The sequence below is a fragment of the Amblyomma maculatum genome, chromosome 4 (genome assembly GCF_055883805.1).
Source record: "Amblyomma maculatum isolate TAMU_Amacu chromosome 4, ASM5588380v1, whole genome shotgun sequence".
NCBI classification, from domain to species: Eukaryota; Metazoa; Arthropoda; class Arachnida; order Ixodida; family Ixodidae; genus Amblyomma; species Amblyomma maculatum.
Window position 1 is genome coordinate 87,592,429 of NC_139347.1, and position 22,656 is coordinate 87,615,084.

At 45.3% G+C, this 22,656-nt stretch overlaps 1 protein-coding gene and 1 long non-coding RNA gene across 2 annotated transcripts in view; one reads left to right on the plus strand and one right to left on the minus strand.

Moving 5' to 3' along the window:
- Positions 1 to 22,656, minus strand: part of rdgC (retinal degeneration C) — a 241,121-nt gene that overhangs the window by 84,736 nt on the left and 133,729 nt on the right. The window lies entirely within an intron of this gene.
- LOC146191591 (uncharacterized) overlaps positions 7,065 to 22,656 on the plus strand; it is a 168,303-nt gene continuing 152,711 nt past the window's right edge. The window contains exon 1 of the long non-coding RNA XR_014706667.1: positions 7,065 to 7,199. This is a non-coding gene — a long non-coding RNA (uncharacterized LOC146191591). The remainder of the gene's footprint in view (positions 7,200 to 22,656) is intronic.

Consider the following 22,656-nt stretch of genomic DNA (forward strand, 5'->3'; position numbering starts at 1 on the left):
GAGGTAGAAACATATAGTCTAGACTCCCGACGCATTAAAAAAAAGGCGGGTGTTAAAATACTTCTGTTTATCGCAGGAACTGGGTTCTCTGTTCCATCTAGGGTAATTTAAGGGTTTTATCCGAACGTTTTTCTGCGTTCTTCTGTGAGCTGCTTTAGCATATACTGGAATGAGCGTTTTAGTCTTGGCAGGTCTGCTCAGAACGCCTATGCTACCTTAATATATGACCGGCTTACTAGCATGTCCTTTTACGTTGTGATGTTGGCTTCAGCCAGTTTAAATATGCATCACGTGTTCAGTTCACAATTTATCACCAGCGTGGACAGCTGAAATTTGATGTTCCCTTTCGTTCTGTTTTGAAAGATACAAAGACCTATAGGTCTTGACAACAAAAAAAGGAAAACCAGAATACAATATGCCATGAATACCCTACCTCGTGCAGTATCGCTGGACCTGTTAAAAAAGAAATAGAAAGCAAGCGTCCCAGCCCATGTCATGAATGTAAAAGAGGCTTCAACGAACTAAAATAAAGAAAGCATAATTTTAAATTAGGATGTCGCATAGTGGAAAGTAAAAAATAAAGGAAAGGAGAAAAAAAGAAGACCAGTTAGAAAAAATTGTGAGTGATATAAGATGGTTCTCTTGCTCGGCTGGTATAAGATTCGCTACATATAGGACGTCCTTGGAGCCCTGGCTTCGAGATGTTTGGTCCTATAGTGCGCTGCCTCAAAGATATTTAGCCTCCGTAGCTATTCCTTGTTCCCAGTATTGAGCTTGAGCTGGACTGCATGGCACAAAATCTTGCGCAAAAATATCTAGAAAGATAACTACTCCTCCTGGAAATACGGTGCTGCCTTAGTTCGCGAATTATTATTATTATTATTTTTTTTTTGCATTTAGGTATGATATTTGTGCATCTGGATATTTGTTCTTTAGCTGTCCGGGGTACTGAATAGTGTGAGTGCTTTTATTTAAGAAATAGATAGCAGGGAGCTTGTAATCCATTACTATCTTTTATTTATAAAATGGGCCTAATTGCTATGCGTGAAGGAAAAACAGGGCTAAATAAATCTGCAAGTTATTGGGTTGCCAAGAATGAGAAATAAGATAGGGTGCTTTTTTTTTTTTTTTTTTTTTTAAGCTTAGTAATCGCTTGTGAAGTGAATGCGGCTTATGAGGTTTCGCTGTCTTTAGGAGCGGTGTGCGTTTTGTTTTGTGTGTGTATTGGTTATTAGAAGTGAGTTTTCTGCTTTTTGTGAAGTTCCAAGACTCTTGTTTGGAATTTAGTGATACTAGCATTCCTTGCTGTAAGGCCGAATTTATATTCGTTGATTTTCATGCGGAAAAAAATGACGTGTTCATACCCTGACCTTGGGTGTGTAACCCCAATTTTTATACAGTGTTTACGCTGCTTTCTTTGGTGAAGGATGTCCTAAGTGTACTCAAATATGTTCCCTCAGTGGTTTTATAAACTGGGATCATAGTTATTTTTCTCTTTTTTCCACTTCGCTCACCTTTTCTTTCTTCTATCTTTATGTGTTTACGTTTTCTACACATCTTCAATTCATTTCTTCACCTCCCTCATTATTTTTCTAACTGGCTATTTAAGAGAGACGGGAATGATGCAGTCCATATTTCGTTGTTGTTGAGTTCTGGCGATGGTCCATACAACTCAACGCCCGGTGCGTTTTGACGTGAAGGCCAAAATAGCTTGCTAAGGGTACGCTGACCGCTCTGTAGTCATTCCCCAGCCGATAGGCTGAGTTTGCCCAGGCCTTGTTGTGACGATGAGGCTTCGTTGGATAGGTGGATAACTCACGGCCGGGGGTTTGGTCGCCCATTATGTGGGAATCGATCCCCTTCGTCTAGTGTTTGTTACGTCTGACGTTGGCATAAAAGCCTGACCCCAATTCAGTAGCAAAGGCGACGTAGCGGAACAATCTGGCGTTGGGTCTACGGCGGCCGTCCAATCGCTAGCGAACAGTATGTTTAGACTGCTCTCTAAAGATGTCGTTGCTGATTGTAAATATATATATCAGGTCCTGTATCAGGCCTAAAGTTTCCCACTTTGTAGCTCTGCAACGTGACACGCGCCGTTAGCAACAACACATAAGCAGGCGTAGCTAGGTGTAGGCGATATGGCATGTGAATATCGCCTTCTTTTGTTGTTCCTATCTTTATATATATATTTTTTTCATCCTAATCTGGGCTGTTAGCAGCGTTATACCATGCAGTCAGTTTTGTTTTGTTTTGTTTTTGTGCTCCTTTTTACGCTGAGACTTTCTCTGTAATACACGGACCTATAACTCGCAAGAATGTTCGACCTCATAAGGCTGTACCGCGTCAAACGACATCGGGCGACTCCGTCCATGGGCACCACATTTTTATAGTTGCCTTCGTGAACGGCACCAACCGGTCAACCCAACCCAATTAGTATTTCACTTTCCACAGGGTGCGACGCGTCTTTCCATTCTAGCGTCGCTCAGCCTTCGTAACACAGAAAGACACAAGAACATCGACAAGGCGCCAGCCGGCCGTCCTGGGTGTCCTCCTCGGTATAAGCGCATGTGTGTTGCGCGAAAAAAATCAATCGCAGGTTTCCGAGCACGCAATAACACACTCGTGCCAATAACGGCGACAGCCGCGAACCTACCGGCCCTTTACAGAACGTAGGGATAAACAGGTCGTTACAAATATGTGTCTTTGCCGCCAAAGATTCATTTCTCGATGAAGGAGCGCAGGGCGTGACAACGTTGCAGAGCTTGTTGTCATATAGTGAGATCGTCGCTTGTGATATTTCGCCCAAGTTTTATCGAAATGCTAACTGTATATCGATTGATGAAAGTAGTATATAGCACGCTTTGTTCATCCGATAACGAGCTACTTTAGAAAGGAAATGAGGCATGAAAGGAGGAAGGAAACGCTTGGAGATAGGAGGCGGGTAGTCGAATTGATAGCGCCAAGAAGGCTGCAGAAAATGTGCGTCACAGGAGAAGGAAAGTAAGAAAATGCGCGAAACAATACAACGCCAGATCAGTGCAAGGGCTTTTTTAGACAGCTATTGAGCGAGCTTTATTGCGAACTATTCCGGATTACAGCAAGCCGTAACAGAAAGAGACAAGTCCATTTACCTGTTTTGCTCCTGTGTGCGGAACGTGGTCTTCTAAGGCTTCTTTCCTGACAGCAATTTCCGCATTTTTTGCTTTGAAACGTCGCGCATTCTGCTCGATGAATGATCGCAAGGGAGATAAATTGAACGGTTTATATACGAGCTTCTCTGCGACGTATGTTTGAGCACTTGATTGGATGCCCTATAACGCCTAATAGGTTTCTCCTGCTGGCAAAGACGCAGATTTATTAACATGCGCGTTCTTTTTTGGGGGCGGCATCTTAAAAGTTGGGTTCACCGCTTTTGCCTCGCGTTCTATTTCTCCTGCGCACTGCTGAAATTGATGCTGATCGATATATTCGGACGCATTCTTTGGGGAGCAGGAAAATGTACAGTAGTCCATACGTACGGTAAGCTCCGACGAAACTGGCAGTCAGTGTCTGTACTGCATCATCGCTGGAGACTGTCGAGGAATGGACAAGGATTACAGCAGCGCTGTGTTAAACATTGATGCTAACTGGTCGAACAACTTTCTGATCTCGAAGGACGTGGCGCTGCATTGCCTTCGGAAGTTTCTGTCGAAGGGAGCAGACTAATGCTGCATAAGTGGATTCTACGTAACTTGGTTTGTCCAATCTTATTTCCGTACGATGACCAGTTAAATGAGTTTGACTGTGTAATGCAAAGGAGTGTTTTAGGCTTGTTTTTTTTTCTTTTATTCGCTGTCTATGTGGGCCCTTTTCTGCTTGTTTAAGATGATCATATCCAGCGGTATTCTAACGTCTAGCGCGCGTGCTGCTGTCTACAGAGTAATGAATTTTATTAGGCCAGCCTCTACTGTGCGGCCTATATATATATATATATATATATATATATATATGTAGTACAGCGCAATCAAAGTGCTTGTAATGAACTTAAAAAAAAAAAAAAGCCCGTAGCCGGTAGAATGCAGTGGACCTTTGTAGTTATTTGTGCGCGAACTGAGCTCGGAGTACCCCGCCGAGTCGTCATGATGAAAAATTCTACTCCAATTCGGAAATCAAACGCGGAAACTGAGAATGTGGCGCATAGCACCGGAACTTGTAGGTGATGCACCTCCCCCTCCCCCCCCCCCCCCCCTCCCCCTTATGTAATGCCCCCAGTGGGCCTTTAGTGTATCTAAATAAATAAATAAAATGAAAATGGGCTTGTGTCACACTAACGAAACTTCCTATCAAGTGCCAGAAAACGTACCAGACCTTGGTGCACCTACGTGCCATATACTTCTAGCAGGGGCGCATCAATTTTGTTAAAGCTTTTATAAAGCAGGAAAATGATATTTTTTTGGACGCAGGCTTTCTCTTTTTATATTTCAGTGCCGGTACATAACACCCCGTGAAATACATTCCTCGCCACTCATTACTTGTATACTGAATACTACTGACCGTTCAAATTACCCATTAGAAACCTTGTTGAAAGTTCGAGCTTTTTTCATCAGGAAACTGCTTCATACTACTTCCTGCACGCAATGGTAAAATCCGATGAAAGTTCTCCATACATAGAAGACATCTTTGAACTCAGCTGATGGAGATTAGTGCTTCAAATGTGTGGGTCACTTTTCTTAAAAAAAAAAAAAAAAAAAAAAAAAACAGTAGTTAGAACGGCTTCTACCGTTCTACCATTTGTATACATGTCAAACACGTATGCAGCTGGCATCCTATAAAGGCGCCAACAGACGCGCTGTGACATCGTACGGTACAATTTTCCTCCCTGGAAACGGAGTCGCCTCGGCAGGGATTCCATCCCGCGACCTTCAGCTCAGCAGAATGCCCTCATTCACCACGTCACTGCGGATTCAGGAGCACACGAGTGGTTAACGACATTATTATTATTATTATTATTATTATTATTATTATTATTATTATTATTATTATTATTATTATTATTATTATTATTATTATTATTATTATTATTATTATTATTATTATTATTATTATTGAGTAAGCACTCATATTATTTCAGCCAATCTCATTACTTATTCAGCGCCACGACGAACCGCGAGATGATCTCTTCCATCACTGTAGTACGAAACCCGCCCGGTGGTACTACTAAATATACTAATAAGTATTCGCCGAAGTACAGCTTACTTGCTTTTGCACAAGCGGGGTGTCTAAAGGCAACACCGATTACCAATTCAATATCACTCCTGCTGTACCTCGTTTGATAATTCGCCTCTAGCGTGCTTCCTGAACCAATGTCCTGCGCTGTTTGTCCCGGGTGGCCTACAGCCTGCTGTTTCGGCTATTCGGAGGACGTTAGCCGCTGAAAAAATATTGTTCCAGTAAAAGGATAACACCGCCTCGGATCCGACCAGCTCGACGAAAAAAAAGAGCAAGTCCTACGTAAACGGAAAGCTGTACTGCATTCAACTGATTTTGCGTTTTAACAAGCCGGTCGCTTCTTATCAGTTGGGAACGGTTTTTCTTTGCTTTGTTTTTGTCAACTACTCCAAAGAACACACGGCACTATGAAAATAGTCTACGCGGCAAATAGTCTACTCGAACATCCCTCGAGTAGTTTGATTCGTCAGCCTCTTCGAGAGGTGCGGAAGAATTTGTAGAAACCGCACAAAGTTTGAAGAGCTGTGTGGATTTGAGTTTGAGCAGACCCGAAAGCGCTCGCAGTTAAAAAAAAAAAAAGAAAAAAAAAAGCTTTTAGAAGTGAAAATAACAGCGTCGATTCTGGCACTTTTTAAAGTGTCTCGCAAAAGGAAGAGTGATTTTTGAAATTATAACCGAAAGGAGAAACGAGACGTCGTGGTTTTATGTTTCTTTTCCTGGCAACGTGGATAGAATTTGGAACTCATCTTTACGAATATGTGTTTTATAGCGTGTCTGACCAGCATGCTAATCTAAAGCCTGGGGAGCTAAAAACGTTTGCGCAGAAGCATTGCGACTACGTCCTATCCCGTCTGACAGATCGCCTCGGGGCGATTGTGACCTTACGGGACGTGTCGAGACCCACTTCAGTGCTCAAGGTTGTGGCCTTAAAATTTAGTTATGTGTTTGAATTTCTCTGCATTTTGCGAACATCTATCGATCGAATAGCTCATTAAATAGCAATCAATAATATTTTATTGTGCCACTAATTTATTCATTATTCATTCAATCAAACGTCCTTATAGTTCCACTAGACGGCTAATACACGGGGAAGCCAACCGCCTACATCACTCTCGCCACATCTTCTGTCCAAGGCGAGATATCCGACGACAATGGTACGCACTTGTTTGCTACCCCTACGCACACGGCTGCATTTCACCACCGGCTGCTTGAATTCTCAGGACCTTTCTCGAGAGTCATATTTTGTACATTTGTAGATATATGCCAGTGCAAACAATGTAGGCTGATGCCCGAAAAAGCGACTGGGGCGCATCTCGGCCCTGAGCAAGCTCTATCCCATTTGTTGGCACCGTTCTCATATTTCTTCTCCTAAATCGAAAGAGCGTCTGCCTCTGGCGACTCCTCCACGGCCGGGCCGTTAACAGGAAGCACTTAAGCATCTCCTTGCGCCGTCGTACCCTGTACTTGAAAGGGAAGGAGGCAAGCTCAAAGCCTTCCACAGCTCTCTCCCTCTGACGAGAGCAGAACGATGGATAAGGCTACACGCATTCTGCGTTCGTTCGTTCGTTCGTCCTTCCTTCCTTCCTTCTTCCTTCCTTCTTCCTTCCTTCCTTCCTTCCTTCCTTCCTTCCTTCCTTCCTTCTTCCTTCCTTCCTTCTTCCTTCCTTCCTTCCTTCCTATTGCTTTCTTTGTTTATTTAATAATTATTTACAAATAATTCATCACGTTACCAGGAAATAGCAGGACTAGGTGCAGTATTAGTAAAAACAAAATAACAGAAATTATAAAAGAAATTTTTTTCGACCCCGCATCCCTGTCGTTGTTCCACTCATTCGCTGCAGAATCACCAACAACAGAGACAGCAGTCGGTTGCAATGCGGCCGCAAAGCGGCCGCTTCTACCGGTGTTCCTTCCCACACAACGCAGCGACACCAGCACCGCCCGTAGATGATTGCTACGAGAAATTTGCAGCCATCCGTCGTCCTACCTCGGTAAGAAAATAAAAGTAAAAGAGATGATAGAACTGCAAATCATTCTTTTTGCAGTTTATCTTAGCGTATAAGCCTTTCTTGGCTCTCGCATTACAGTGATTTTGCTGTCTTCTGCTCGCGCCATGGGTTTTACGTGTTCATTTGTTAATGTGTCCCTTGGTTCTCATTCCTTCCGCCTTTTCTCTGGACACCTTAACGACCTGTGTTTTGTGTGCGGTGCCTGATTTTGTTTTCTTTTATTTTTTTACCCAGCGCTGTTTTCCTGATTAAAAAACATTCTTGCGTCGTTTCGGTTTTTTAATATTGGTGGACGTAAGATATGCAAAGGGTAAAACTAAAATATGTCCAACAGCCCGTAGAACCTAATTTCTCTCTAAGAAGAAGCAGTTATAATTTTTTTATGAGTGGAGAAATGTGAGCTTCGGGGTTAAAAAAAAAAACACTGTGGTGTATGCATGGTTTGTACAAGTGCGGACATAAGTAAACGGAGCACGCTTTTCTGTTGAAATTAAAATCACGCTTTCTGCACTGCAGATAAGAAAACAATATTTATCCAAGTAAAAGGGCACTGGCGTGTACTAACGATTCGCATATAACATTACTTCCAGTTTCAATTATGCAATGCGTGAAAAAATTTGGAAGTAAATCACGTGCTCCGTTTACTTTTGTCTGCAGGGGTTTATATAACTTTAATGAAATGTCGGCAAACGACGGTTTAATGCGCCGTGGCGGTGGCCAAGCGTCACGACGATGTAGACTTTGAACTGTGCCCCAGACGCTTCGTATTTAAGTCTTCTGGATCTGAAAATAATGAAGGCGCTTTGTTTTTGTAGCCACGTGAAGGTGACTGCATCCCTGCTTGGCAGAGTCACAGCTCAGAACAGAAACTGCGTGGTATGAGCATAAAGAAAGCTTAGATAAAGATGTCTGAGGAAGTTGATAAAAATAGCCTAGCTGGATAACACGATTTCGGACAAAGTACCTAGCCCCCTTTCTAATCAACGAGCAGCAATTAGCTAAAAGGTCAACGTTATTTTATTGAATTCCTGAGAAAAAAAAAAAAAGAACACTTGTAACGACTGAAAAAATTAGAAGCCTTCGTACCCAAACACATTTTGCTTTTATGGGTTGTATCTACAGCTTGCTTCTGGGAAAGAGAGCCATGGCTAGCCTTGACCGCCTAGTAAAGAGCAGAGACATATACACTGCCAACCAAGATCCGTATAACTCGTGCTATGGTGTTTCCATTTGTGATGTATGGATGCGAGAGTTGGACTGTGAAAAAGGCTGACCGCCGAAGAATTGACGCGTTTAAATTGTGGTGCTGGCGGAGACTCTTGAGAGTTCCTCGGACTGCCAGAAGATCAAATAAGTCTATACTGTCGACCATAAACCCTGACTCCTCATCGGAGGGTCAAATTCTAAAGTTAAAGCTCAGCTACTTTGGTCATCTGATGCAAAGAGAGGAGTCGCTGGAGAAAGATTTGATGTTCGGAAAGGTTGAGGGTTACCAAAGAAGGGGTAGGCAGCAAACGCGATGGTTAGATGGCATCCTCGAGGCACTGCAGATGAAGTTATAGGATGTTAGGAAGATAGTGAGAGACCGGAAAGCGTGGCGTGACATGGTCCATAGGGTCACGAAGTGTCGGACACGACTGAACGACTGAACTGAACTGAACTGATCTACAGCTTGACTATATTGCTTATTGCGTCGAGCGCCATGCTGCTTGCTTGACTAATCAGCTGACTTTAGAGAAAAATGTTTCTTCCGTTCTTTTTCGTTAACTTAAATGTGTGTAAAGTAAGAAACTGTCAGCCTCAGGCGGCTGCCTGCCTGAGAGCTTAACTCTACTACTACTATTCTCCGAGGTCATTCATCTTCACAAGCTAAGTACTGCGCATGCGCCAGATTCATATGCGCCGTGCGCTCGATCCTTCGGCTGCCGAACCGCAAATGACGTCAGCCTCGTAATAATGTGACCACCAGCTGCGTCGTGCGCTCCTCGTCCGCCTCACCGTTAATTTAAACCGGCGCTCTTGCCGCCAGATGACAGCTACCTAGTAAGCTGCTTAACTACCACTCGCTTCCTCAGTCTAGCCATGGATGATGCGGTACATGGGTCGTCGTTGTCTACACTCTGTCGCAACCGTCAGGCTGAATCAAAGAATCGTGCCTATGCAGCTCAACGCGAAGCGTACAGAGCTTACGCTCGTTAATTAGGTGCGGCCGGGTTGAACACCGTTAATTATTTATTTACAGAGCCTTATTACGCGTTTTTTTCGCTCATTCAGGCTCCCAGCTTTTTAGTGCACCATCACACCGACTGATTAAGACGCGTGGCACAGGCATGAACATAAGCTCGACAACAGTGAAGTTCGAGCTCAAGAGTCGCAAAAGAAAAAAAAAAACCAATAAGAAAAAAAAAAAACAAGAGAGAAATAACCAAATCATGAATCTTTCAGCTGTATCCTTTGCTTTCGATCCTCTGCATGTCGGCTGATGGGAAAAGGCTTCGCGAGTTGCACTTATTTGCAATTTCAGTTTTCCTATTCTTCGGTTAGAATTCAATTCTGAAATATTAGGGACTGCGGGTACTTGCGGTTAATTCCTCTCTAATTCATTGTTGGTATTTTGCTTCCCAGTGCTACGTCATAGCGACTTAAGGTGAAGGATGACGAAGAGTTGGATGAGCTGTACGTGCTATGCGTTTAAGAAATTTGCCGCGCTTTTTTTTTTTTTTTTTTCTGGGTAGTAACATTCTACATGAGAATACGTCTTGATTAGCACGTTGGACTGCGTCAAGCTTACAGTGGGTATTTTCTAACGACGTTACAGCAAAACCACTTTGCTCTAACGCAACAGTCAAGAATGCGGGTTGGCCGGTACCGGGAGATGAAATTGGCCGAATCACCGAAGCGCGATGCAGCGAAGGCGACCGTGAACAGGCGCAGAACTTCGAGTTCTTCATGAATGCGCGGTACGGCTCCCCGCGGCGCAGCGTACACCAAAGCCCGGTAGAAATTTATTAGGAAACGAAAGAAAGAAAAAAAAAAAAGAGAGAGAGAGAGAGAGAAAGAAAGAAAGAAAGAAAGAAAGAAAGAAAGAAAGAAAGAAAGAAAGAAAGAAAGAAAGAAAGAAAGAAAGAAAGAAAGAAAGAAAGAAAGAAAGAAAGAAAGAAAGAAAGAAAGAAAGAAAGAAAGAGTACACGAATGGAAATGGAATAGCTCGTGGAAAACTGTCAGAACCATTCATTGCGCTTAGCTCTCTTGTTTACATTTTCGGTTTGGTATTTCCGCGAATCTTCAGCTGAAACTTCGTCGGTCTCGGCGAACGCTAAAACCGCATGCGGTGTCTCCTCCAGTGTGTACATAATGGCAGCAGCGGTGGCGCGGAAGACTGCCAGATTTGCGAGCAGGAGCGCGCGCCCGCGCGCGATACGGTACGTGCTTTGACTCGCCAACGAATCTGGAGCGCGCGCACGGGATCGTGATCGCCGGCGTTCCATCCCTCCGGCTGGCGTTCACGCACCGTTCAGGCATTCCTCTTGCACACACGCACACATCGAAACGCGAACCAGCGAGCGCATGTCCTGTCACGAGTCGGCTCCTCGAGAGCGAGCCGAGGACGCTTTGATCATCGTCCCACAACGAGGACGTACGACGAGGAAGAGACAGGCGAATGCTATGCCGCCAAAGCAAAGCCCAACGGCACATGCGGCACTGGTAGAGATAACCATAACCGACCGGTGGTAATGGGGTTTTCTTTTCTTTTTTTTCAAAGTCGCGTACCTCTGTTCAGGAAATATAGAAGATCCTCCTTCTGCCCATTTATTTCGATCCATACATATACGGGGACACGAGGGGACAAAAAAAGAAAAAACGATGACCTGCTCCGACGCCGTCCGTGCAATTTTCTGATGTGAGAAACGTGGTGCCTGCGAACACATCAGGCTCAGCTAGAACCTCGCTGCATAAACGCCAAAGGTGGGACGAACGCAGAGGGCGGATAATGCGAAAAAATATACGTCCGGGTTTCGCAAGAAATAGTCCGACAAATGTATTTTGCGCATGCAAGTCGGTAAGAAGCAAATCGTTCCGAGAGGCGCCTCTAGCTCGTAAATACGCGGCTCTTGGAATCCAGGGAATATATAGGAAGGCTTCGAGAATCACGAAATGCGATAGCCGCAGATTATGATCTTCTGCGCCGAAGAGCGTATATGACACAAAACGGTGCAAACGTCGTCGCGCAGTTCCCTTAGAACTTGACGCATAACCTTGATGTGAGTCGCAGAAGGTTCAAATGTTAACCGTGATCTGCAAAGCTACTTTAAAAGAAATGTTTGTCTCAATTGCGCCATTTGACCCAACAGCCGATTATATAGGAGTGTAAGAATACGAGAATTAAGCTTGGAGCTCTCCGGTTCGCGGGGTTGCCCTTCATGTGTGCATGGAAGAGCTTTATCGTAACATTAGAACGATAGATCGACCGAATCTGAACCGTCTATATTACGATAGCCGCTCGCAGGGCCATTTCAACTTAAAAGTTAAATGCGAGGTTGTAAATATCGCAATTTTAGTTTCTACATTTATTTGCATCGCTTCAGGCGGGAGGCAGCAATAAGTAAATAAAATAAATTATGCGAATTTGAATAGTCCGCGAAATTAATTCTGTCAACAGTTTAATGTAATTTGAAGTTTCCGTGCTCGCCACCCAGTCTCCAAGGCGACCAAACAACGCCAACTCGCTAAGGCTATATACCAGCCATCAAAATGCAGAAACAATATTCAAAGGCGCGGTGTTTCATCGTGGTTTTTCTTTTTTTTTTTTTTTTTTTTTTTTTTTTTTTTTTTGCGGGGCGCGCTTGTTGAGACAAATAAAAACTGAGGTGAAACTTCGACCCCGCTCTGAAGGGTATGACGTCACAGTGTTAATGGCTCCCGTTTTCAGCCTCTTCTTTTTGGACATATTGGTAAAGGTGGAAACCAGCGGAAAGATACAGACAGAGAGAGAGGCACACAACACAACGCTCGTTTGCTTATGTGCTTGGCAACTCGGCTTTGTTTATTATTTATTTATTTACTCAACACTGCAGGCCTGAGCTCAAGCAGCCTTCCTCGGCATGCGAAGTTTCATTCCCATCACCCTCAGATCAGACAGGAGATAGCAGCTCCTGCCAGCGTGGCCATGCCCTCTGGTCTCGTCACGAAACCCTAAGACCAAACGAGTGCCCGGTCGTGTCAGCAGCCAGCTACCACCTACCAGTGCCATGCCCATGATTTCTTCGATCATAAAGCCGACGCCGGGGCAACGCCGACGTCGGATTTCTTCCTTTCTTTCTTTCTTTCTTTCTTTCTTTCTTTCTTTCTTTCTTTCTTTCTTTCTTTCTTTCTTTCTTTCTTTCTTTCTTTCCTTCTTTCTTTCTTTCTTTCTTTCCTTCTTTCTTTCCTTCTTTCTTTCTTTCTTTCTTTCTTTCTTCCTTTCTTTATTTCTTTCTTTCTTTCTTTCTTTCTTTCTTTCTTTCTTTCTTTCTTTCTTTCTTTCTTTCTTTCTTTCTTTCTTTCTTTTATTGCGAAAGCAATACTATTCGCACTTTCAAGCCTTCGCGTGACCCGGCCACAGTTAAGTCTGATCCACGTGACGCTGTGACGTCACACCCCACGTGACACACGGGCTGGCCACAAAGGCACGTTCATACAGTTTGGTTAAAGCGCGGCTTTATATGTGGGCTGAGGAAGAAGAAAAAGAGAAGAAGAAGAACGCTCGGTTACCCGCAGCTAATGCTTTCGCTCAATATTTGGTTCAGCAGGGTTGAACCCTTGTAATTTTATTTCCTTTCTACGAACTTTGTACAGGTTCAAGCAGGGTTGGTTATATTACAAACAAAACCCTAATATTAAAGTTAATAAACGTCAAAGTGTGGCGAAAGGCAACAAGAAATCATCCCAGTCGGTCAAATAGATCCAGGCGGTCAGCACGTTAATTTTCTACAGCATGCAGCAGAGTTATGTTTTCGACGATGTGCAGAAATGTGAGAAACGTTTCTGTACAAAGGGAGTATTTGATACTAATGTATCGAACATCTTTGATCGCTCCTCGGTTGTAGGAAGTGAGAATGTATGCAGGTATTTCGCTAGTCGACATAGATTTCATGACAGGCCTTTCTGCCGCTGTAGCTCCGCAATTAAGGGTAAGATGCGACATCATTAATGGTTCTCGCCTGTGACTCTCATAGCGGATCTTGGCTCGCGTGCATGCTAAGAGCTTAATAACTGATCACTAAACTTTAACGAGATAGCGTTAGCTGTCTTCTTCACCGAAAATCCGGCGCTCGTACCAGCGTTGTAAGCGAAACATCACGAGCATGGCCCTGGCAGGTAGTACCTGGCTGCTGATATGGCTGAACGCTAACTGGGCGCAGGGTTGCCTGACATCACGTTCGGCAGGAGCCGCCAACTCGTGTCTCCCCTTTCATATGAGTGGGTGATATCGGAATCAGCCCGCCAGGATCCTTGCATTCACGCTACCCTATATGCGATGCAGGCACGCTTACACATCTTGGTTAAATCGTGGCTTTATACTGCTACGTGGCGACAAGCGAGAAGACGGCACCACGTGGGGACATGGTGAAAGATGATTTAATGGCTGGCCTAGCGTGATGGCTCCTCTCACGATACTGCTGACCTTCTTCGCAACATTTCCAGGGGCCATCGAGCGATCGTCCTGATCGGTTCATTGAAGTTGATGGTGATGTGATGGTGAGGATGTTGAAGGAAAGATAGAGTAGAATGATTTGCTTGCCACCACGATGGCTGATGCTTGGGTTATCTACCACTCCTGTAGCTTTTCAACCATCCGCCACCAAAGCATTCATGGGGCCGATAGCTGGAGGTCGCGTCGGGTGGCTTGGGCGGGGGGTTGCGTGGTCGTGTCCTTCGGGTCTTTGATCTGATCTCGACTCTGGTCGGTTGGTCAGTGCAACTTGTCTTCAGATTCGGACGGGGGGCGCGGCAGCGGTAGTTACGGCTGGTCGGATCTGGGCAGGAAAGGCTGGGGTGCAGCTACGCGGCTGCTCTCGGCCGATGGTCCCGGCGTACGGATAGCGTCGACGCTCCAAGGGGAGGATGGAGATGACAGACCCCGCATCTCCACTAAATTGTTATGTGGCGACAAGCGAGAAGACAACAGAACATGGCGACAGGCTGAAAGATGATTTAATGGCTGACCTAGTGCGAGGACTCCTCTCACGACACTGCCAATCTCCTTCGCAACAATAAGTCAGGTGATAGAAAGTCAGAGCCTAAGTGTCCCCCATAATTTTTCTTAGATGCAGGTTTTAACGCTCACACATCAAATCCGTGCACAGTTCATTTGGGTCGAACTCGAAACACAATGAAGTTGCAAAACCTGATTGGAGTCGGCCGCCCCATCTTACTCGACCTTATATCCGACCTTTCGGGGCCACGCTATTTCGTCAGTTTTGGATCAGTGCCGTCCGCTCACACAAGGATGCTAGCCTTTTGCGCGTACGCATTGACGCGCCAGTATTCCCCTTTCACCCTGAACGGCAAGGTCGCCTTATTCTGAATCTCCCTAATGCACGTGCCGCTTTGCAAAGAAGGAAAGAAATTCAATAATTTTTGGGGTCTGCTCCCTAAATGGCGGTCGTCCGTTTAATATGTTGCGGCAGGTACGACCAGGACTCGATTTATATGCGGTCGCTCCTGTGCTCACTAAAATAGATGCCCTGCATTGAATACCTATAAGACCCTCCTGGTCCTTAAAAAAAAATAACTCCGCATGACTGGAAGCCAACTTACACTGGTCGACTGGGACACACGGGACTTGCATCGCAGTCAGGATAGTACGCAAGGCAAGACGGCAGATGTTATGGTGGGAAAATAAAAATAGATAAAAATTAAAGTGTCCATACCGCATTGGCTGCAGTCAGGAGGGCTACTGACTGATGATTACTGGCTTGCAGTTAAAACATCTACAGCTAGATGATGACATTTGTAAAGTAAGTTAAAAGTTGCGGTTCAAGAAACAACTATAGATGTTAAACTGAAAATCGACAGGCACGGAGAGGCTAATCAGTTTCATACTTTCACAATTAGGGAAGGCTATTTGACTGATACGAAGGAAATGCGAAACCGTGCGCATTTTCGAATCCGCTTTCGTAGTAAAGAAAAGTATATAATACGAAATTTTGTTATATCCTATTTCTTCGTTGAGAACCAGTCTTTTGCTATAGCTATATCTGATTCCTTCTTATCTCTTGCCGCGCCTTACAAAGGAGAAAGAAAAATTTCCCTCCCACCATTTCGCCACCTGCCAACCATGATTGTTGGAAGGTGGCTCTTCTGTGTACCAGCCGCAGTAGCCATAGGTGCTTCTTAGACGTAAGGAGAATTATTTTGCGAAAGGCGTTAGCTACAAGCTGCACAATTTCTATTGACTGCAAAGTCGTCGACCGAAGCGAAGACCCTCCATCGTGGCTGAAACGACATTCTTTATTGTATTCCCGCTCTGCATACCAGCCGCGGCAGGGCACTTCGCTGCCTTTGTTTATAGCCGCCTCATCCATTAATTTTTTCCTTCAGCAGCTCTTTATATCTTCTATCTTCTGTCTCTCTCATGATGCAGCCATGAGACACCAGTCCGTGACTGCGTTAACAGGAAGTTGTTCTGTGCATGCGGTGTTCAATTATTACAAGCGCGCTGCATGAACCCACCAGTCAGCCAACCGGATGTGTAGCATCCCATAGCCAAATACATGCCAAATCGGCCGTGTGCACGCCCCGTACGGGCACACGACCCCAGTGAGCTGTAGAATGCAGTGAAAACCGGAAGGGAACATAACAAGCTCACAAAACACCGAGCTTCATTCACTAGAAAAGAAAACAAAATAATGGTCGACGATTATGATGTTCACCCACGCGAAGTTTAAGCGCAGCTGTAGAAATGGGAATGTTTGAAACATAGGCGATCGCATCAAAAACACATTGCATAGCAAAGGGCGCGCTTGGTCTGGCCACCAGCGGCGCGCTTTTCGGCCGGAGCGTTTCTCTTTAGTCGCTGCCAGAAGAGCATGACAGAATAAAGTACTATCTCACAGCCAAATTCTGCCACTCTGCTTCTTTCCAATCACCTTCACTCTCCTCCTTGAGCTCTCTCCTCCCCCCCCCTCTCAAACCGCCGTCCGTGTCGTCCCTTTCTGCTTTTCTCCTTATGATGTGGCCGCGTTACATCTCTCGTTCGCTTTCCTCATCGCGGTCTATTCACTACCGCTGTACTTTTATCCTCTGCTGCATTGCGCATTCGCTCTCTTTCATGCTCCGATATCCGTCTCCTTCGCTCTGCTGGCTTCTGCCGCTGAGAGGCCAACGCCGCTCAACCCAAAAACGGGCGCGCTGTGAAAAAAAAAAAAAAAAAAAAAAAAAAAAGAAAAAAAAAGACAGCTCTAGGTTTAGGATCCGATCATCGGCCACCAGGTGTGCTCAAATGAAAGGGAGAAGACAGCACCCCTTAAAGTTTCTGGAAGCATTAGCTTCGCCGTCCTCTTGGCAAGCTTCTCCAGGTGGCAGTGATACTGATGTCGTGTGAAGCAGCACGCACGCACACTATCAAAGGTGTTCAAGGACCGATGAGCGAAGCACTCGTATATCGCATGCTCACGAATGCAGTCGGTCACTAGCCCCGTCGGCGGGCTGGGCGAGTGCCCAGAAAATACATTCGTAGATGTACAACGGCAGGCTCGGCAGCATATCACGCAACCGGCGGCCGTCCCTGGCTCGCAAGCGCTAAGATGTAGCCGAAAACGGAGGATCGATGCGGGGCAAACAAAGGCCCACTGCGACCGACCGTGCCGACCGACGAGCACGCGGCACGAGGGGATCGTACTGTGGACACGAAAGGCCCTTTGAGAAAGTTGCGCCTTTCGTGGAGTGCCGGTGGGCGGATTTCTCCTCTACGAAGTACATGATGATATGTAGAGACAATGTGTAAGCCTCTGGTGCGTTGTTGGAGTAATTAGCATTGCTTGTACATAGGGTAATTATCATAGACAGGATACTTCAGATGAAACCCGATGAGTATTTTCGGTATTGTGTTCATTTGGCCTGCTAAATCTGTGCGATCATGGTTTGGATGTTTTCCACAGAATTGGCATGTGTCCTTTTTAAAAAAGATATATCTTGCGCATGGAAGTAAATTGCCAGTAAGTGTCGGCAAATAATTGCGTCTGACTGTGGGTTCGATAAGCTACGAGAAATGTGGCTATGAATACTTTGTTCTCGCTAGTCTGTGACAATGTAAGTTATGGTGATGAGTGAGCAGGCCCCTCTGGCTCTGTCCGGCCTGCCAGGCCTTGCGCGGCTTAGTGCCTCAAAGGGTGTTGTGTCCAGGGGTCGTTATAAATTAAGCTAAATCCTTATCCGACTTATGATACGAATTCTTGTCCTCAGAACTTGTCACGGAAGTCGTCCGCATGAAGTTGTACCGCAAGTTGTGCGACGTAATCGTCTCAACGGTTTTGAGAGAATTTGGAGGGTTCGAATCCCAAAACATGGCCAATAGTTCGTCCTAAATTATGGTGTAGGGTTCGAATCCCAGAAAAGATCATGAGTGCGAGTTCCAGAAAAATTCGCAGGCTCAAGTCCGACAAAAGGTTGTGGGTTCGAGCTCTTCACTCGCGTCACAGCAACTGTGAGACCGTGAATGAGGTCGAGGGTTCGAGTCCTTTAATCGCGTCAAAGTTGCACGCTCTTAATCTGGTTCCACGTAGGTTCCACTTATAAGTGGAACTTTTTTAAAAGTTCCACTTATAACTGGAACCGATGTGGAACCAGATTAACAGTGCATGTTAGCCGTTGGCGAGCCGTCAAAGAGGCGAGTGGAACAAATGCATGCATAGATGGCAGGGATTCTATCTGAAACAACTATATTGCGAAAGCACAGGAAGCTGCAGTTTTCAGATGTATATATGGCGCCATCTGGGAGCCGCCGCGCCAAATGACGGATGTTTGACCGTGGCCTTCGCGATCAATTCCGACGCAACCGCGCGGCTGATAGCTGAGGCATGGCGGATTCTGAGAGCCGCCGCCTCAAATGGCGAGTGTTTACCTCTACTTAAACATATGGTAATAACTGGCTAAATAGTTAAGGCGCTATGCTACAGAACCTGATACACAGGTTCGAAGCTGACCGGTTCAATAACCAGAAAGCCAGGTGTCGGAAATGTGAGCGAAAAATCGCGGGCATAGGGCAGGTAAGTGATAGTTAAAGGCTGGCAAGACGGTGCACTGATTATTCAATGGGACTTGACAAGACCGCGTGATGTCAGAAAGTTGGGAGGAGCTTCCAATTCGGTTGCTGGTTTGAGATGGGAAGGTGGGATAGGAATAAACCTTCCAGTGCTCTTGAGTGCCGAGTCAGGCAGGCTAATCCTAGGCCACGAAGGCATATTCGTATACGGCTTACTTAAAGCAGGACTTTATATGTCTGATGGTCGTCACCGACGACTTGTACCTGGATAACCTGGTAGCACAGTTGCTTAGCTCTATCGCTTCACACCCTTAAAAGCCGAGCTTAAGGGTGCCCCTATAATCTTTTAACTCGAAAGCGATAACATTGGCACAAACAAACAAGAACGATCGGACAAATTCTTGGTCGATGGTGTGAGCGAATACGAGTGCTTTCGCACTAGCAGATATTCCTGTACCAGGACTTCGTAGATCTACGGACTCTTCAGCACAGATAGTGCGCAATCTTCAAACGTCATAACCTACGGCTATATATCTTCCTACCAAAAGTTTCTATTGATTGTCAGGGGACAAGACGTATACGCCTCTTGTAGGCTAGGCTGCGACTGGGGGTGTACAACGCATTTGTCTAATTGTTGTTATTTTATCGCCATTAAAGTCGTCTTAGTATTCCTCTCTCTCTCTAAAACTTTTCTCTCCCCAAAAATGGAGCACAATGTCTGTCGAGAAGGGAGCAATCGCAGTCTTATAAAACCCATGCATGCTGGTTGTTTATGTTTTAAAAATAATTACACATGGTATGTAGTTACTTTCCTTCGCCTATCTTAAGTTGGAGGCATATTGTTTTACACTTTTACGGGTTAATTACATAAACACCCCCTGCAAACATACGCATAGGAAACGTAGTACATTTTATAGGAAGTTTAGACTGCTACCTTAAATATGAGCTGATCAGGTACAACAAGCGAGATATAATAATAGGAATCCCGTCGCCTGCGTACGTAAGCGAAAAGCCCTCTACGGGCTCTCTACCCCTCAGGTGCCTCTCCCTTGATTTATTATGCGCCCTTCTGTTAGTGATAAGAAGGAACGAAATCGGGTCTCGCTGAGTCAGCGCGGTACGCTGCTTGAGCGGCAATAAAAGCTTAGCCCAGCTTGAGACGAATCAATATGCTAGACACGTTCCACGGAGCGGCTCCGCGTTGAGGCTGCTTCCGCAGAAAAACGTCGAAACTGTATATTATATATATATGAACGCCACTCTCTTCGCGGAAATAAATTACGCCCGCTTTATTTTGGCGGATAAATAACAACGTGTTATCGGCAGAAACAAAGCCTTTCTTTTGTCGAACTCCAAATTTATTTTATTCTTTTACGCTGATGCAGCATTGTATCCAAGAGTGCTTCAGTTGAGTTGCCTCGAATTAAAAAAAAAAAAGAAAAATGATACATGGGAGAGCATAATCTAGGCCCACGTCCTTAAAGCCGCTTGCTCTTGTACAAGGGGCATATTGGATCCGGTCAATTTTTGCGTCATCAATTTTGGCTCGTATACATACAAAGCGAGAGTGGCTGATATATGTAGAAACGCCTCTTGAAGAAGACGGCGGGACGTGAATGCTGCCGCAGAGGGATGCAGCGCAATATGTTGGCGAATCATGTCTTGTTTATACCCCCTCCCCTCTTTTTATTTGTACAGAAGTGGATAAAAGTAAACTGAGCCCGCTATTGGCTCCTTACATTTTTCACGCGTTGCCTTACTGAAATTGCCAGCATTGGCGGATGCCTACGAGTACGCTAGCGCGTTTTCTGACGGACAAGCCATGCTTGTTCATTTCCGATTAGGAATGCTTGATTGCACTTAGAACGGAATATTGGGCTATGTTTATGCATAGAGCGCGAACCTGTATACGTCTCGTCATTTTTGCTTTGTGAAACAGCTGATCGGTAGTAATGATTTTACAAGGCCACGTCACATACAGTTCAGCATATAACTGCAAGCATCTATCGGAGCCATCCGAGAAGTCCTCACGTTCCTCTTCAGTCGTGCGTGGAACAGACAGCCGAAATAAAGCGGGGCACGCCTTTTGCTCAACGCGTACAGAAAGCAGCTGCGCGCAGTACGCACGGCTGGTGCACCCGACAACGTTAGCTAAGCGTGTTGTTTTTCGTCATCCCTCCCTATCTGACGGCGCACCGCTGTTAACACTTCTCCGCCTGCACACGCTTTGTGTAAGCGGCACAAAAGGAAGAAGCTCGAATGAATGCGGAAGACGTCTATAGAACATCCACGACAAGTAGAATAAGGCGGAGGTTCTCGCCTCACGCACTCCTAACGGGCGCTGCTGTCAGGCCTTCTGTTCGACGGCACGGCTTCTTAGCCGAGAACGACGCTATATACGCAGGCGCCACGCAGTGTTTCTTGCCTGTTTTGCGCAACGCTATCTTGTTCCGAGGTGTTCGCTATATGGATGACTGCGTTGCCGAGCTGACGCCGGGAACGGATTGCAACGGGACGGGTGGCGGTAAAGCGCAGGTGTCGGCGGAGATGAACGCTAAAAAAAGGACGAAAAAGGAGAAAGAAGAGAAGGAACAGAACCAAGGCCGAACGCAATCGAGGCGAAGTGTACGCGCTGCGGCGGAGTTGAAACAGTGCCAATACGCGTATGGCATTAGCCCGGATCCCGGCGCCAAGCGTCTACGCGTGTGCGAACTAAGCCGCCCCGACCGGCCCCTCCTTCTGTGGCGACATCTCTGCACTGGTTTCACTTGCTCAGCTAGCTCTCTGGCTCCGGAGCGCTCTGTAGTGTATGACTCTGGCATGCGCCTTGTAAACATTGGTGATCATGCTGTCATTATGTGGCGTATTGTATTTGATTTTAAAGCAGATTCCTCTACGTTCAGTTCGTCATTATATCACATTTATGCTGTGTAGCGGCTCGCTTGTCTTCAGCTTGCGTGCCTTGCGATGCATTGACTTTCTTCGTGTCGCGCGAGCCGTGAGATTATTTTATACGCACTGCAGGAATTGCAGTGGCTTTCGCTCTTTAACCTGCTCCGTTGCTTTTTTGGTACATGACCGATGTTGAGTTGTGTTGAAGTTTATTCAGGAACTTGACGAGCGGCTGGTTTACGAAAACAATAATAATTTGGAACGGTCAGGTAAGGCAGACAAATGAAAAGCGTAGAATAATGAAGGACGCTCCATTTACAGGAACAACTATAGCTGACTGGATTCATAACCAGGGAGAACCGAACCCTTACAAAAATGGTCGTGAACAGTCTTTAGAATCTGTATTAACACCTTATTAACTCTATCAATATTGTACGTACTTTTAATCTGTATGAACATGCGTAAATACGAAGTTCATACACGGTTACTTTTGTGTATTTAAATCAGTTCATATAAAGTTTGTACATAGCAAGTTGTTAGGTGAATATACTTCTCTGTATATACTCCTATCAATATACAGCAGGGGCGTAGTCAGGGCTCTGTTTCGATGTCAGAAACCCTTCCGAAAGTTTTTGAACTCCTTCTTTCGGCCTTTTGTGCAATTTTTTTTATCGATGCCGTATAACGCCCTCGAAAATTATTTCTGGTTATACCACTCATACACAGCTATTAAAATATATTGAAGCAATTTGGCATGTCAGAAAAAATGTTCAGATCGAAAGTATATAGTATTAACTGACCGAGTGCATGCTATTCATTGCAACTCATATTTGAATTACATTTTTTATTATGAATAGCATCTGTTAAAAAAGAAATGGAAACGGAAAATTGATACGATCAATGTGCATGAATTATAGATAAAAACGTATAAGGTTATATTTTGAAAATTTAACTGGTTACAATTTCGCTCTTCATCGCGCATTTCTTAGTCAAGCGTCCGCTCTTGTTGAGGACGCACTGAGTCCTTTTATCGAGCTCGCTCGCACAATTAAATACAAAAACATCACAAATGGAAGGTAAACGCACCGCGCCGCCGACTTTACAGTGGAGAATGCGCGCTGTGGGTGTTGTCGGGTTACATCACGCGATGCTGCAGACGCACGCCCTGGACTCTCGGATCCACGTAGCTCATCCCTCAGAAGCTATATGGGCGAAACTTTAGAATTATATATTAGCATGCACACAATGATTGGGGATATGCACATGTACAGTAAGCTACCGAACGAGCCCCCCCCCCCCTTC